This window comes from Hyperolius riggenbachi, chromosome 4, assembly GCF_040937935.1.
Source record: "Hyperolius riggenbachi isolate aHypRig1 chromosome 4, aHypRig1.pri, whole genome shotgun sequence".
Lineage (NCBI taxonomy): Eukaryota > Metazoa > Chordata > Amphibia > Anura > Hyperoliidae > Hyperolius > Hyperolius riggenbachi.
Genome location: NC_090649.1, coordinates 225,251,849 through 225,269,639, shown reverse-complemented (window position 1 = coordinate 225,269,639; position 17,791 = coordinate 225,251,849). Strand labels below are relative to the sequence as shown.

General features: G+C 49.7%; 1 protein-coding gene across 8 annotated transcripts in view; it reads left to right on the top strand.

Annotated features, from left to right (window-relative positions):
• The window catches only part of HMGCLL1 (3-hydroxy-3-methylglutaryl-CoA lyase like 1), a 296,565-nt gene that overhangs the window by 211,365 nt on the left and 67,409 nt on the right, over positions 1-17,791 (top strand). The gene's annotated exons all lie outside the window — the stretch shown is intronic.

Below are 17,791 nucleotides of genomic sequence, written 5' to 3'. Positions count from 1 at the left end.
GTGATGGAAAAGATGTTTCATGGGGTCTAACATCTGAGTTTTTGCATGGAGGAGTGGGATAGACACCACAAGTCCCAGGGAAAAATCATCTGGATTTGACGGAAAGCAGCGTTTTAAGTACAGAAATCACATTGAATGCTAAATTGCAGGCCTAAAGTGCTTTAAAACATCTTGCATGTGTATACATCAATCAGGGAGTGTAATTCGAGTACAGCTTCACACTGACACACCAAACTCACTGTGTAACGCACTGCAAACAGCTGTTTGTGTTGTGACGGCCGTGCTGGACTGATGCGCACCATGGTGAGAGTGCAGGCGATAGCGGTTTTCAAGCCCATATGGTCACCAGGCTGAGGTAGCTCAATGACAGAACAACAGTGATTAAATTTGGTCTGTCAACAATAAAGCAACGACCTTATTATCTTGGGTGTGCCCCCCCCCCCCACCGAGACACTCATATAGCCGGCGGTCATTGCATCATTGTGATACGCAAGCCCCTTCACTGCGGCAAGGTAATGATCATGAAGGGGAATTGGCACATGTGCATACCTTTTGTTTTGTTGTTGCAGCTGCAGTGCAGCCAGAAAAATTAGGCAGGCATGTACACGCACCAGAAAAATTATTATAGCGGCCGCTGCTAGCAGGAATCCACCTGGAGTCCTGAACCCTGTTGGTGGTGGTGGAAAAGGCAGTCAAGAGGCCTGCGGGCAGAGGTGCTGTGTGGGGAGTGACTTTGTCTTGGAGCAGGCAGCCAGTCACACAGCGTGCAGGCAGAGATGCTGTGTGTGGGGACTGACTTAGTCTTCGGGCAGGCAGTAGCGTGGAGGTGAGGTCTTCTCAGTGACAATGCCTCCAGCGGCTCTGAAGGTCCTTTCTGACAGGACTCTTGAGGCAGGGCAAGACAGAAGTTGGATGGCAAATTGGGACAGCTCTGGCCATAGGTCAAGCCTGCGCACCCAGTAGTCCAAAGCGGGTTCATCGCTGCTCACAGTGTCTACATCCACACTTTTAAGGCCAGGTAGTCGGCTACCTGCCGGTCCAGGCGTTGGTGGAGGGTGGATCTGGAAGCGCTAAGTCGAGGCGTTGGACTAAAGAATGTCTGCATGTCCGACATCACCATGAGATCGCTGGAGCGTCCTGTCCTTGCCTGCGTGGACATGGGAGGAGGATTACTGGCAGTGGTACCTTTATTGCGTTTTGCTGTGACATCACCCTTAAACGCATTGTAAAGCATAGTTGCCAGCTTGTTCTGCATCCTTTCTGCCTTCTGGTGAGTTGGTAACATGTCCGCCACTTTGTGCCTATACCGAGGGTCTAGTAGCATGGCCACCCAGTACAGCTCATTCCCCTTGAGTTTTTTTTATACAGGGGTCCCTCAACTGGCTGGACAGCATGAAAGATGCCATCTGCACAAAGTTGGATCCAGACGTAGTATCCATCTCCTCTTGCTCTTCCTCAGTGACGTCAGGTAAGTCCTCCTCCTCCCCCCAGCCATGAACAATACCACGGGAACGTCGAGCAGCACAAGCCCCCTGCAATGCCTGCTGTGGTTGTTCTTCTGCCGCCTCCTCCTCCTCCTCCTCCAAAGAAACACCTTCCTCATCATCCGAGTCTGACTCCTCTTCCCCACACGACTCTTCCTCCTCCTCCCCCCTCCTCTGTGCTGCCGCAGGTGTTAAGGAAACATCTGGTTCGATTGAAAATTGCTCCCACAACTGTTCCTGCCGTAACTTTTCCTCTTCACGCTCCTCCACAGCGTGATCTATCACTCTACACCTGGCACACTCCAGGAAGTAAGCGTATGGGATCAAGTCGCTGATGGTGCCTTCATTGCAACTCACCAGGTTAGTCACCTCCTCAAACAGCCGCATGAGCCTGCATGCATTTCGCATCAGTGTCCAGTTGTTGGGCCAGAACATCCCCATCTCCCCAGATTGTGTCCTTTTACTGTAATTGTGCAGGTACTGGGTGGCGGCTTTCTCCTGTTCTAGCAGGCGAGAGAACATGACCAGGGTCGAATTCCAGCGAGTCAGGCTATCACATATCAAGCGTCTCACCCGCAAGTTGTTTCTCCGCTGAATGTCCGCAATGCCATGCCATGGCCGTGTAAGACCATCTGAAATGCCCACACAACTTCCTGGCCTGCTTCAGGACGCCTGGATACTTTGACACAAATCTTTGAATGACTAGATTCAGCACATGTGCCATGCAGGGTACATGTGTCAGCTTTCCCAAATTCAAAGCGGAATTAGATTGCTGCCGTTGTCACACAACACGTTAACGAACTCCAGCTGGTGCGGGGTCAGCCACTGATCCACCTGTTTGTTAAGAGCAGCCAGAAGAGCTGGTCCAGTGTGACTCTCCGCTTTGAGGCAAGACATGTCTAAGATGGCGTGACACCATCGTAACTGGCATGCAGCATAGGCCCTGGGGAGATAGGGCTGTGCAGCTGGAGAGGAGATCGCAGCACCAGTAGAGTTGAACTGCCATTCAGCCAAGGAGGAGGAGGATGATAGCGAAGAGGATGTAGCTGGAGGAGAAGGAGAGGAGGTTGCAGGAGGCCTGCCTGCAAGCCGTGGAGGTGTCACAAGTTGGTCTGCTGCATAGCCACGTACTTCCTGCTTGCCATCGGTCACCAGGTTGACCCAATGGTCAGATGGACCTATGACCCAACGCTGTGTGCCAGAGATGACACCACTTGCCTCTCCACTTCACGGTACAGTTTGGGTATTGCCTTTTTAGAGAAATAATTGCAGCCTGGAATCTTCCACTGCGGTGTCCCAATGGCCACAAATTTACGGAAGGCCTCAGAGTCCACCAGCTGGTATGGTAACAGCTGGTGGGCTAACAGTTCCGCCAAGCCAGCTGTCAGACACCAGGCAAGGGGGTGACTGGCAGAAATTGGCTTCTTCCGCTCAAAGATTTCCTTCACAGACACCTGGCTGCTGTGGGCAGAGGAGCAGGAAACGCTCAAGGTCAGAGGCGGAGTGGAGGAGGGTGGCTGTGAAGGTGCAAGGGAGAAAGCGGCTGAAGATGCTGCACCTGAAGGAGGAAGAGGAGAAGGAGGGTGGCTTTCCTTTTGTGCGCTGCTTTTGCTCAGGTGCTCTTCCCATTGCAGTTTGTGCCTTTTCTCCATGTGCCTTCGTAAGGCACTTGTCCCTACGTGGGTGCTGGCCTTTCCACGGCTCAATTTTTGGAGGCAGAGAGAACAGATGGAATTGCTCCGATCTGAGGCAGACACACTAAAAAATGTCCAAACCATTGAGCCCCCCTGGGGTGATGGCCCTATGGTGGCATCAGCAGCTGACGTTGAAGGGCATGTTGGCTGGCTGTACATAGGTGGCGATGCATGGCGCCGGCACTGCCACCAGCTGTTTCTGATGACAAGCTCCCCCTGCTTCTTTCAGGAACTTGTCTCCTACTTGTAACAATATGTCAGCAAGAGCACAGATATCTGATTACGTGATGATCTGCAGTATCACCACCAATGCAGATATATTTGAGCAAAGTAATCAGTATCTTCCTGATAGTAAATCAGCGGAAGGCTCACTAACAATATTAGTGCTTGTAACGATCAGACAAGATCAGTGTCACACCCAGAGCCTTGATTATTGGGGATCCGCAGAATCACCAATAATACAAGGATTGACCCGATTATATAGCAATCTGCGGAATTGCTAATAATGCGGGCTGATTAAAACAAGGTAATAGACACACGAATAATGCGGCAATAAATAATGCAGTATAGATACACAAAGTAGTGGAAATGTCCACCACACGGTGATTTCTCAGAGGTGTGGTTACCTCTGAATGGGAACCCCGTGTGTGAGATCCTCCAATGGGGCAGTGGAGGAGTCTCGGCCTCTGGCAGTAACGGTCTGCTAGGGCGGGCGTCTCGGAGAGGCAAGCCTCAGAGATAACTCTACAGTGGGAGACGTTCCACTGAAGGGAGAAAGGTCAGACAAATAGAGGTTCGGCAACAGTACAGGCGGCAACAGCACAGAAACGTGAGACGAGAGCATAGTCAGAAACCAGGCCAATAGTCGATAACGGTACGGGCTAGAAAAGTACAGAATCAGAAGGCAGAAGAGTGGTCAAGACAGGCACAGAATCATACACAGGAAATCAAACCATTCAATATGCATATATACTGGCGATGAACCAGTATATGACGCAATATCAAATACAAGACTGACTAAATGTGACAAGAGCTGGGGTCCTGCCGGATTATCACATGGGAGCTGACTAGGTCTGAGCGCTAACACAGGGTATCGCAAACACAGAAGTGTGACTGAAAAGCACTTCCTTATATACTGCCTGGGAGAGAAGTCTCCACCCCAAGCAGCAACCAATCAGAGCAGGCTAAAACCTCAGCTGACCTCCAGGTCAGCGGACACGCTTTCTAGGAGCATAAAGGTGTGTCTGGCGTGCGCGCGCACCCCCTAGAGGCAAGATGGCAGAGCCCTGGTGAGCAGCATGCTGGTGAGTTTGGCGCAGAGCGCTCAAAAGGTTTTGCACGGCGGATGCGGACAAATTTCCGCATCCCCCGTTGGAAAGTCCGCTTGCCGACCTGGATGCGCCATTTTTCCGCAATCCGTTTGGCGTTGTGGATTTATCGTTACACTACTCCTCTCTGACTCCCCCTCTGAACTGTCCCCCTGTTCATCTCCTCTATTGGGAACAAACGTGGGATCCGTATCATCATCGTCATCATAATCATTCGGCCCAGCTTCGTTTGCCTCAAACACCTCCAAATCTGCACCAACAGCAGGTAGTTCATCATCCCCTTCCGCACACGTTACGTCCATAGTGTTGCCTAACTCGGACATATGAGGTGGTGTAACTTGCTTAATGCTTTCATCTGGTTGTAACAATAATGGCTGTGCATCAGTGCTTTCCCCACCAAATAACTCCTGCGAACTGTCAAATATAGCGGATGTGGTACTTGTAGTAGCGCTGGTGACTGCGGAAGATGATGTGTTCTGTTCTGTGTTAAATATTCAACCACGTCCTGAAAATCTTGGGAGTTGATGGGACGTGCCTTCTTCTGAGCACTGTACTTTGGTCCAGGGCCGCACGAAATCACATGACCACGACCTCGCACAGACCTGCCGGGTGGCCTTCCTCTAGGTCTGCCTCTACCTCTGCCTCTACCTTTGAATGAAGTGAAAGGTATGCAATGACTTGACTAATACAATGTGCAGTCACACAGGTGCAGTTAACAGGTATGCATGGAGTGGTATATCACACTGCGTGCACTCACGTAAGTATGTGGGTGCACTGAACACAACAGGTAGGTATATGCAGTGATGAGGTGGGTGCACTGAACACAACAGGTAGGTATATGCAGTGATGAGGTAGGTGCACTGAACACAACAGGTAGGTATATGCAGTGATGGGTATTACAATGTGCACCTGTCACACACAGACAGGTAGCGGACAGGCACAGTGCCACTGCGTGCGCTCAACTCACATAGATAGGTTGGTGCACTGTGAACAACAGGTAGGTATATGCAGTAATGGGTATTACAATGTGCACCTGTCACACACAGACAGGTAGCGGACAGGTACAGTGCCACTGCGTGCGCTTCAACTCACTGGGTGCACTGTGAACAACAGGTAGGTAGGTGTATGCAGTAATGGGTATTACAATGTGCACCTGTCACACACACAGGTAGTCATTGAATGTGCTAGGCCTGGCAGTGGCACACACAGTATGAATTATCAAGGCTGTCTATGCAACACAAGTGTCAGTGGGACACACAGAAAAAAAAAGAGATCACAAGAACAAGATTCAAAAGAGCTGTTGTGGGGTGCTATTTTAGCAATAAGAATCAGCAAGGAGCAAGCTACGAAGCCTACAAAAGCCTAACTAATCTTTCCCTATGAGAGTCTGCTCTGTCTGCAGCAGCTGTCTCTTCTCTATTTACTGCAGGCACACGAGTGAGTAAAATGGCCAGCGGTGCCTGCCTTTTTTAAGGGGGGAGTGGCTCCAGGAGGGAGTGCAGCCTGATTGGCTACAATGTGCCTGCTGACTGTGATGTAGAGGGTCAATGTTGACCCTAATGGTGCACTATGGGGGCGAATTGAACTTCCGGTAAAGTTCACGGTTCTCCGCGATCGCAAACCCCCGGAAGTTCGCCTGGAACCGTTCGCCGGCGAACCGTTTGGGCCATCTCTACTGTGTATGATACAAGTGGGTCACAAAAAAAAAAAAAAAAAAATAGATCACAAGAACAAGATTAGCTCTCAAAAGAGCTGTTGAGGGGTGCTTTTTTTTAGCAATAAGAGTCAGCAAGGAGCAAGCTAAGAAACCTACAAGAGCCTAACTAAGCTTTCCCTATAATTCTCTGCACAGCAGCTCTCCCTTCTCCAATTACTGCAGGCACATGAGTGAGTCCAATGTCTGACGCTGCCTGCCTTTTATAAGGGGGTGGGGGGTGGGGCTCCAAGAGGGAATGTAGCCTGATTGGCTACAATGTGCCTGCTTACTGTGATGTAGAGGGTCAAAGTTGTTCGGGCCATCTCTAGCAGTAATGGACAAATGACTTTTTGGCGGGATAGCTGCAAACTAACTACTTCTGGCACAGCGCGGCGCACTGCATAAATATGAAAGTCTCTATAGACTTTCATTGACTTACCCCAATTCCACAGTTTGACACCTAAAGGAACCTTGAAGGGGTAAAAAGAAGTCCCAATGTTGGTACATACCTCCCCCTCACTGTTCCAGCACCAGGCCCATTGACTCACCCGCACTGTGCAGGTGGCTTGTTCCTGCGCATTAAGCTTGAGCAGCAACTCCATGCTAAAATCATAATCACGTTGTCTGTAATAATTAATAATTTTTGCTTGATTTTCATGTCATTTTCATGTAATTGCATGGCGACTTTAGTGGTTTAAAACAAGGCCCCTAAAATTCAAAAAAAAAGTGTTTGTTTTTTCTGTCATTTTTCTGAGTTTAACAACTATTTTTCCTTCCCTAGCCCTCCCTCCCCTCGCCAGCCAATCACTGCAGCCTATGACAGCGGATCGCTCTTGTGCCTCCCAGGGGGACTGCCGTGTCACATGGCTGTCCCCAGTACAGCACTATCGTAGATCGCAGCGCTGTACAATGTAAATAGATGGCGGTTTTGTCGTCTCTCCTGGGAGACTGATGACAGAGCGGAGCTCTATCATTCAAGCGGGGATGCGCGTGCATACCCTGCAGTCTCCACCCCCAGGACTTTACGCCAATTGGTGTTTAGCAGTCCTGGGGCTGCCGCTGCGCTCATACCAATTGGCGTGGAAGGGTCGGCAAGAAGTTAACATTTGTAGCAATTTTGGTGACAATAGCATATATGGAAACTTTGCTATTCACTTCTAAAATCAACACAAAATTATGCAAACAATGCACAATATTACGAATAATTACAGAAAATCAATTGAATTCATAAATCATAATTACGTATGGGCGTAATTGTGAAAAATTTTGTAAAAATTTTGAGTAATCGTAATTGGCTGATTACGATCACCTAGTGATGCTCGGATACCCCTTTTTATTATTCGAGTTTGGTCGAATTCGAATAGTAAATTATTCGAATTCGGTCGAATATTCGAGTCGAATATTTTTTACTATTCGATTCGACCTCGGACTTCGAGCTCACTATTCGAGTCGGTATTCGAGCTCATTATTCGAGCTGACTATTCGAATTGGCCTTAAATAGCTTCCAACACTTGTTTTGAGGGTGAATGATGCAAGAAACATCTTTTTTTCCAAGTAACAACAGCAAGTGATTATGTGGGGATGTTCCTTTAAAAAAAAAAAAGTGGAAAGAGAAGAGAAGTTGTGTCCAAAATTCTGTTCAGTAGTGTATATACTTCTTCTTCTTCTTCTTCTTCTTCTTCTTTATCTTCTATATCTTCTTCTTCTTCTTCTATATCTTCTTCTTCTTCTTCTTCTTCTTCTTCTTCTTCTTCTTCTTCTTCTTCTATATCTTCTTCTTCTTCTATATCTTCTTCTTCTATATCTTCTTCTTCTTCTTCTATATCGTCTTCTTCTTCTTCTTCTATATCTTCTTCTTCTATATCTTCTTCTTCTTCTATATCGTCTTCTTCTTCTTCTCCTTCTTCTTCTTCTTCATCTTCTTCATCTTCTTCTTCTTCATCATCTTCTTCTTCTTCTTCTTCTTCTTCTTCTTCTTCTTCTTCTTCTTCTTCTTCTTCTTCTTCATCTTCTTCTTCTTCTTCTTCATCATCTTCTTCTTCTTCATCATCTTCTTCTTCATCATCTTCTTCTTCTTCTTCATCTTCTTCATCTTCTTCATCTTTATTTTCTTTTTCATCTTCTTCTGCTTCATCTTCTTCTTCTATATCTTCTTTTTCTATATCTTTTTTTTCTATATCCTCTTCTTATTATTATTTTTCTATTTCGTCTTCTTCTTTTTCTATATCTTCTTCTTCTTCTCCTTCTTCTTCTTCTTTTTCTATATCTTCTTCTTCTATATCGTCTTCTTCTTCTTCACTTATTTCTCTTTTATATATATTTTTTTTAAAGAAATGCAGCTATTTTTGAGCGTAATAAATAGCTGATGGCGCACGCATGTTGGAAGCGCCATTGTATGTGCTCCCTGGCAGTGGAAACACACAGACAGCAGGAGGTAAATTCAGCAGCAGCAGCAGGAGGAGGAGGATGATTGTGTGGCAGCAGGCAGTCAATGAGGCAGGCAGCGAGACATAATAGGCTGTGTGGTACCTAGCGGTGGTACCAGGCCGTAAATACACAGCATGAGGTTCCAGACAGCGGTCGTGAAGCCCACATCATGTCCAATACACGACTGGGACAACACAGTTTTCAACCCGGACACCTCTAAAAATAATATCACAAAGTATTAATAAAAAGTATATATATATTTTTTGTTTTTTTAAAGAAATGCAGCTATTTTTGAGCGTAACAAATAGCTGGTGGCGCATGGTGGAAGCGCCATTGTATGTGCTCCCTGGCAGTGGAAACACACAGACAGCAGGAGGTAAATTCAGCAGCAGGAGGAGGAGGATGAGTGTGTGGCAGCAGGCAGTCAATGAAGCAGGCAGCGTGACATAATAGCCCTGGTACCTAGCGGTGATACCAGGGCTGTAAATAAACACAACAGGAGGTCCCAGACAGCGGTCGTGCAGCCCACATCGTGTCCAATACACAACTGGGACAACACAGTTTTCAACCCGGGCACCTCAGAAAAATTAAACCTTTTTTTTTTTTTTTTTTAATGGTTTTTTTGTTTTGTTTTCACAGCAAATTACACAGATATAGCTATTGTTTGACGTAATAGCTGGTGGCAGAGTGGCAGCAGAAGGTAATTCTGTGTACCCTGGCAGTGGGAAACACAGACAGACAGCAGCAGGAGGAATGGAGGAGTAATGTGAGTAGCTATTGTTGGACGTAATAGCTGGTGGCAGAGTGGCAGCAGAAGGTAAATCTGTGTACCCTGGCAGTGGGAAACACAGACAGACAGCAGCAGCAGCAGGAGGAATGGAGGAGTAGTGGGAGTGTGGCAGCAGGCAGGCAGCGTGACATAATAGCCCTGGTACCTAGCGGTGATACCAGGGCTGTAAATAAACACAACAGGAGGTCCCAGACAGCGGTCGTGCAGCACACATCGTGTCCAATACACAACTGGGACAACACAGTTTTCAACCCGGGCACCTCAGAAAAATTAAACCTTTTTTTTTTTTAATGGTTTACTTTTTTTTCTTTTTTTTACAGCAAATTACACAGATATAGCTATTGTTTGACGTAATAGCTGGTGGCAGAGTGGCAGCAGAAGGTAAAATCTGTGTACCCTTGGCAGTGGGAAACACAGACAGACAGCAGCAGCAGCAGGAGGAATGGAGGAGTAGTGTTAGTGTGGCAGCAGGTAGGTAGGCAGCGTGACATAATAGCCCTGGTACCTAGCGTTGATACCAGGGCTGTAAATAAACACAACAGGAGGTCCCAGACAGCGGTCGTGCAGCCCACATCGTGTCCAATACACAACTGGGACAACACAGTTTTCAACCCGGGCACCTCAGAAAAATTAAACCTTTTTTTTTTTTTTTTTTTTTTAAAGGTAAATACAGGCAGCAGGGGGAGCTATTGTTTGACGTAATAGCTGGTGGCAGAGCGGCAGAAAAAGGTAAATCTGTGTACCCTGGCAGTGGGAAACACAGACAGACAGCAGAAGGGCAGTACACAGCAGCCCACTGTAGATGTAAAATGTGTGGCTGCAGGCGACGTAATAGTCAAAGTGAACCAGGCTGGCTTAGTGAGCAGGAGCCAGGAGGTGGTAAAGGGTGGTAAGGCACATTAACGATGGTTCTTCCGGCAGCCACTTCATGTCCCCCTCTCGCCGACAACAGGGGCCAGGAACTTGCCTTCCACTCACGCCTGGTTCATCTTGAGAAACGTCAGTCTGTCCACAGACTTGTGAGACAGACGTGAGCGTTTCTCGGTGACCACGCCACCAGCTGCACTGAAGCAGCGCTCGGACAGAACGCTGGAAGGGGGGCAGGACAGCACTTCCAGGGCGTACTGCGCCAGCTCGATCTCCAGGCGCTTGACCCAATACTCCATGGGATCAACAGGGGCATCGCTGTCAAGCCCGCTGTAGGACCCCATGTAGTCAGCCACCATGCGGGTCAGGCGCTGGCTGTGACCGGAGGAGGATGCTGCTGCATGCACCTCCTCTCTAGTCACTGCTGCCGGAGCCTCTACAGTCCTGTAGAGCTCGTTGCTGAGAGACAGCAGGTCTGTGGGGCGCTTGCTGCTGGATGCAGGCACCTGCTGCTGCCTCTGTGCTGGCTGGACAGTGGGGGTGGAAGGCTGGGGGAAGGCTTCCTCCAAGCGCTCAACAAGGGCCTGCTGCAAGCTCCTTATTTGTGGCGCTGGGTCTCCTCCTGCAGGAGGCAGGAACTGGCTCAACTTCCCCTTGAGGCGCGGGTCCAACATCATGCTGATCCAGATGTCCTCCCTCTGCTTCATCTGGATCACCCTAGGGTCCTTGCGCAGGCATGTCAGCATGTGCACTGCCATTGGGAAGAGGCGGGCCACGTGTGCTGGCACATCGACGGCAGTGCTGTCCTCATCCTCCTCCTCTGCCTCCTCAGCCTCATCTTCTCTCCACCCCCGCACCAACTCAGCTGCGCTGTGCTGATCCCCCTCATCAGCAGCAAGGTCAGGGACCTCCACCAAGTCCTCCTCCTCCTCCCCCTCAGAGGTGGACTGTGCAGCTGCTTGCCGCTCCTGCTGGTCCAAGGCTGCCGCTCCCTGTTCCAGCAAAGCATCGAGGGCCCTGTTCAGCAGACAAACCAGGGGCACCCACTTGCAGACCATAGCATGGTCCCTGCTCACCATGTTAGTGGCCTGCAGAAAGTGAGCCAGCACTAAGCACACCTGCTGCATGTGCCTCCAGTCGTCATCGGGGTCGATGGACAGGATGTTGCTGGTCTTGTCCCTTTTGTGAGCGGCGGAAACAGTGGCCAGGGCAAGGTACTGGTTGACAGCGTGCTTCTGTTCAACCAGACGCTCCAACATCGCCAGGGTGGAGTTCCAGCGAGTTGGAACGTCAAGGATCAGCCGATGGCGTGGCAGCTCCAGCTCCTTTTGCACGTCTTCCAGGCTCGCACAGGCTGCAGCCGAGCGCCGGAAGTGACGCACAACGTTCCTTGCCATTTCCAGCAGTTCGCCCATCCCCTGGTAGGTGCGCAAGAACTTCTGCACCACCAGGTTCAGCACGTGGGCAAGACAGGGGATGTGGGTCAGGTTTCCCCTGTCAATTGCGGCAACCAGATTGACCCCATTGTCGGCCACCACCTCTCCGACTCTGAGGCCTCTGGGGGTCAGCCAAATCCTCTCCTGCTCCTGGAGTTTGGCCAACACATGGGTTGCCATCAGTTTGGTCTTCCCAAGGCTGACCAACTGCAGCAGCGCTTGGCAGTGGCGGGCCTTCACGCTGCTGCTGAGGCGGGGGGTTTGGCCAGGTGTGCCGGAGGATGGCAGAGGATCGGAGGAACCTGCTGCAGTTTCCCTGACCATGTGGGGTGGCACCACCCACTGTGTTGCTGCTGCTGCTGTGCCCGCTGCTGCTCTCCCATCCTCACCCCCTTCCACCAAGCTGACCCAGTGGACAGTGAAGGACAGGTAGCGGCCTGTCCCGAAGCAACTGCTCCAGGAGTCCATGGTGACGTGGACCCTTTCACCAACCGTGTGCTCCAGCCCTCGCTCCACATTGGCCATCACAAAGCGGTGCAGTGCAGGAATGGCCTTGCGGGCAAAGAAGTGTCTGCTGGGGAGCTGCCAGTCTGGGGCTGCACAAGCAAGCAGTGCACGCATGTCGTTCCCCTCCTGCACGAGCGTGTACGGCAGGAGTTGGGAGCACATGGCCCGTGCCAGCAAGCCGTTCAGCTGCCGCACGCGACGGCTGCTGGGAGGCAGAGCCCTAACCACCCCCTGGAAGGACTCGCTCAAAAGGCTCTGGCGTGGCCTTTTGCTAGCACGGGAATCAGCGGACACAGCAGAAGAGGCCACTGAGGACTGGCTGCCAGAACAGACCTCAGTGTCGGCGGCAGGAGTTGCAGAGGGGGGAGGAGCAGTGCGTTTCCGCACTCCTGCTGGTGCTGCTGGAGGAGCAGGAGGGCGGGTGGCTGCCGTTGCTGCTGCTGCTGAAGGCTGTGCAGTGATGGGTGTGGTGCCACTGCTAGCACCAGATGCCTTCAGCCTCTAGAACTCCTCATGCTGGTGGAAATGTTTAGCAGCAAGGTGGTTGATGAGCGAGCTGGTGCTGAACTTTAAGGGGTCTGCACCTCGGCTCAACTTCCGCTGACAGTGGTTGCAAGTGGCGTACTTGCTGTACACTGTGGGCATTGTGAAAAATCGCCAGATTGGTGATAAGAACAACCCCCTACGGCCTGGAGCCGCTGCTGCCTGTCTCCCTGTGGTGGTTGGGGGGGGGGGGGGTTGGGTGCGGCTGGTGGTGGTACTGGCAGATGCTGCTGCTGCTGAGCCTGAGACACCAGCAGGCTGTGGGACCTGCCTACTGCTGCCAATGCTTGCAATGATGCGCCTCCTTGCAAGGCCCACAAGCGCCTCCTCCTCCTCAGAGCTGCTGACGACGACATCCCCAGGAGCTGGTGGCACCCAGTCTTTGTCTGTCACCGTGTCATCATCATCCTCCCCCTCCTGAAACATGTCCTGCTGGGATGATGACCCCCCAAACTCCCTTCCTGATGCATGGATGGGCTGCTTGACTGTCGCCACAGTCTTGCTGTCCAATCCCTCATCCCCCAAAGTGCCCATCAGCATCTCCTCCTCCAAATCGCCAACAACAGCAGACAATTGACTCATCATGCCTGGGGTCAAAAGACTGCTGAATGACAGGTCGGCGACTGACGGTGAACTGGCCTCCTCCCCAGGCCCTGCTGGGCGGCTGCTGCGAACAGGGGTGGTGGTGGTGGTGAGGGTGGAGGCCTCGGATGCAGAGCTGATGGCGGGCTGCTCATCCTCTGTCATCAGTTGCACCACAGTGGCTGCATCCTTTTCCTCAATGGGACGTTTCCGACCCGGCTGGAGGAAAATAGGAGCAGGTACTACACGCTGCTGCTGCTGTGTCTCTGCAGCGTGAGTTGCAGATGCTCCTGCTGGGCGGCGCCCAAGGCGTCCACAGCCAGTGGCTAGAGGCGGAATGTTAGCCACTGACGCAGCTGCTGCGGAACTGTGCATGGTGGCGCGGCCGCGGCTTGCCACAATGCTGCTCCCTCTCCTCCTGATTCCCTTGCTGCCCTTCCCCTTGCCCAAACCGCGCTGGCTGGCACTTCCAGACATCTTTGATGTTTTGGGCGTAAACAAAAAAGTTTTTTAAAAGGACGGGTGAAAAAGTGGGGTACTTTAATGGAGTGGGTTGGTGGGTGAGGTGACACTAATCACTAAGTGATTAGATCGCTAAGTGATTACTAGCACAGTACTAATACAAAATACAATAATTCAGTAATCAGTAAGTGTGAACAGTGAACAGTGAGTGTGTCCCCTAGTACACTAACTAGAAATTACAATAATCAGTAGTAATCAGATTCAGTAGAAGGAAATAGAGTGTGTGTAGTACACTACAGACAATGCACGCACACACACACGCAGGAGCTAGCCTATGAACAGTGACTGAGTGTCCCTAGTACAGTAAGTAGTAACAGTAAGTACAACTAGAAATTACAATAATCAGTAGTAATCAGAAGGAAATAGAGTGTGTGTACTGTACAGACAGTGCACGCACACACGCAGGAGCTATGAACGAACAAACAGTGACAGTGAGTGTCCTAGTACAGTTACAGTATACTAAAAAATACAATCACTCAGTAGTAAAGGACAGCAGAAACACTGGTATAGATGAGAAATAAACTAACAGAGGACAGGAGGACAGCTGTGCCCACACAGGCAAGGCCCTGAGGCCTAAAGCTGTGTAAGCTTGCCTGCAGCAGCTGGCTGTCTCTATGTAACACACAAGCTACTAACTAAAATACAATGTCTATCTAACTAACAACAATATAGGTGTATATAGGAGGTGTATGTGAGCAAAAGCGCTAGGTGATTGACCACAATAAAGCTCTTGCTAAGCCAAAGCACAAAGGAGCAGATCTCTCTCTGTACAAAGTCAGGCAAGGACGGAAAAACGGAACATGACGGCCGCTATTTATAGGGTAGGGGCTGGCCAGGGTCCCCCTCTGTAATTGGCTGCCGTCAGAGGGCCTGGGAGCCCTCTGATTGGCTCTAAGGACATCAATCTGGGCTATGACGCTATTCGAGCTCGGTATTCGAGCTCGAATAGCGCTGTTTGCTCGAATAGCGCGAATAGTGAATGGGCTATTCGAATTAACTCGAATAGCCCATTCGAATAGCTGCAGCTATTCGAGCTCGGTATTCGAGCTCGAATAGCTGAAAAAGAGCTCGAATATTCGAGCTACTCGAATATTCGAGCTCTGCTGAGCACCACTGCGATCACCACAACTTTCTTTTTGGCAAGGCACAGCACATAAAGTATTGTATGACAAACATGGTTTCACACAGAGGACTCATCAGCTAGGGATGTAAAGTTGATGCAAATTTATGCACATTTTTATGCAAATATATGCAGTTTGAAAACTGACTAATCAATTTAAACCTGGGTTTAATTGATTGATCCATTTTCAAACTGCATACATTTGCATAAAAATGTGCATAATTTCAGAAGCATTTGCATCTCATTGATCATCCCTATCTGCAGTCGAGTTGGGCCGAACCTCCGATTTTAGGTTCGCGAACTAGGTTCGCGAACTTTCGCGGAAGGTTCGGTTCGCGTTAAAGTTCGCAAACTGCAATAGACTTCAATGGGGATGCGAACTTTGAAAAAAAAAAAATTATGCTGGCCACAAAAGTGATGGAAAAGATGTTTCAAGGGGTCTAACACCTGGAGGGGGGCATGGCGGAGTGGGATACACGCCAAAAGTCCCCGGGAAAAATCTGGATTTGACGCAAAGCAGCGTTTTAAGGGCAGAAATCATATTGAATGCTAAATGACAGGCCTAAAGTGCTTTAAAACATCTTGCATGTGTATACATCAATCAGGTAGTGTAATTAAGGTACTGCTTCACACTGACACACCAAACTGTTCACTGAACAGAACAGGTATACAGTGGCGGGTTCACTGAACAGAACAGGTATGCAGTGGCGGGTTCACTGAACAGAACAGGTATGCAGTGGCGGGTTTACTGAACAGAACAGGTATACAGTGGCGGGTTCACTGAACAGAACAGGTATACAGTGGCAGGTTCACTGAACAGAACAGGTATGCAGTGGCGGGTTCACTGAACAGAACAGGTATACAGTGGCGGGTTCACTGAACAGAACAGGTATACAGTGGCGGGTTCACTGAACAGAACAGGTTTGCAGTGGCGGGTTCACTGAACAGAACAGGTATACAGTGGCGGGTTCACTGAACAGAACAGGTATGCAGTGGCAGGTTCACTGAACACAACAGGTATGCAGTGGTGGGTTCACTGAACAGGTATGCAGTGGTGGGTTCACAGAACAGGTATGCAGTGGTGGGTTCACAGAACAGGTATGCAGTGGCAGGTTCACTGAACAGGTATGCAGTGGCAGGTTCACTGAACAGGTATGCAGTGGTGGGTTCACAGTACAGGTATGCAGTGGTGGGTTCACAGTACAGGTATGCAGTGGTGGGTTCACAGAACAGGTATGCAGTGGTGGGTTCACAGAACAGGTATGCAGTGGCAGGTTCACTGAACAGGTATGCAGTGGTGGGTTCACAGAACAGGTATGCAGTGGTGGGTTCACAGAACAGGTATGCAGTGGCAGGTTCACTGAACAGGTATGCAGTGGCGGGTTCACTGAACAGGTATGCAGTGGTGGGTTCACAGAACAGGTATGCAGTGGTGGGTTCACAGAACAGGTATGCAGTGGTGGGTTCACAGAACAGGTATGCAGTGGTGGGTTCACAGAACAGGTATGCAGTGGTGGGTTCACAGAACAGGTATGCAGTGGTGGGTTCACAGTACAGGTATGCAGTGGTGGGTTCACAGAACAGGTATGCAGCCAGGGACAAGCGAAGCCTAACTAATCTTTCCCTATGAGAGACAGTGCAGCAGCTCGCCCTACTCTCACTAATGCAGGCAGGCAGTGGCACACGAGTGACCGTAATGGCCGCCGCTGCCTGCCTTATATAAGGGGGTGGGGCTCCAGGGGCTAGTGTAGCCTAATTGGCTACACTGGGCCTGCTGACTGTGATGTAGAGGGTCAAAGTTGACCCTCATGGTGCATTATGGGGCGAACCAAACTTCCGCAAAAGTTCGCCTGCGGGACGTGAACGCGAACCACGGAAGTTCGCATGGAACCGTTCGCAGGCGAACCGTTCGGCCCAACTCTAATCTGCAGCCTCTGAGTGGTTGGGTTTGGTGACTATTTTTAGTTTATAGGCTTTATTAATAAAACTTCTCATAAATTACTTACCGTATTTACCGTATTTATCAACTAATTGACAAAAATAACCTTTCAGCACATTTACAAGCAAAATAATCACTCAAAGTAAGTTTATCCTGATTAACTTCATTTCAATATTACTTTTCTTATCTTGATTATATTATATTTTTGCTGTTTGGGAGCTTAACCACTTGACGACGACAGTCTTTCTGCCCCTTATGGACCAGGCACTTTTTTTCCATTCAGACCACTGCAGCTTTCACGGTTTATTGCTCGGTCATACAACCCAGTGGTGCTCAGCAGAGCTCGAATATTCGAGCTCTTTTTCAGCTATTCAAGCTCGGTATTCGAGCTCCGAATAGCTGGAGCTATTCGAATGGGCTATCCGAGTACACTCGAATAGCCCATTCACTATTCGAGCTATTCGAGCAACCCGGCGCTATTCGAGCTCGGTACCGAGCTCGAATAGCGTCATAGCCCAGATTGATGTCCTTAGAGCCAATCAGAGGGCTCCCAGGCCCTCTGACGGCAGCCAATCACAGAGGGGGACCCTGGCCAGCCCCTACCCTATAAATAGCGGCCGCCATGTTACGTTTCTCCGTGCTTGCTTGAGACTTGTACAGAGAGAGAGTTGCTCCTTTGTGCATTGGCTTAGCAAGAGCTCTATTGTGGTCATTTACCTAGCGTTTTTGCTCACATACACCTCCTATACACACCTATATTGTTGTTAGTTATTTAGACATTGTATTTTAGTTAGTAGCTTGTGTGTTACATTAGAGACAGGCAGCTGCTGCAAGCTTACAGGTTTAGACCTCAGGG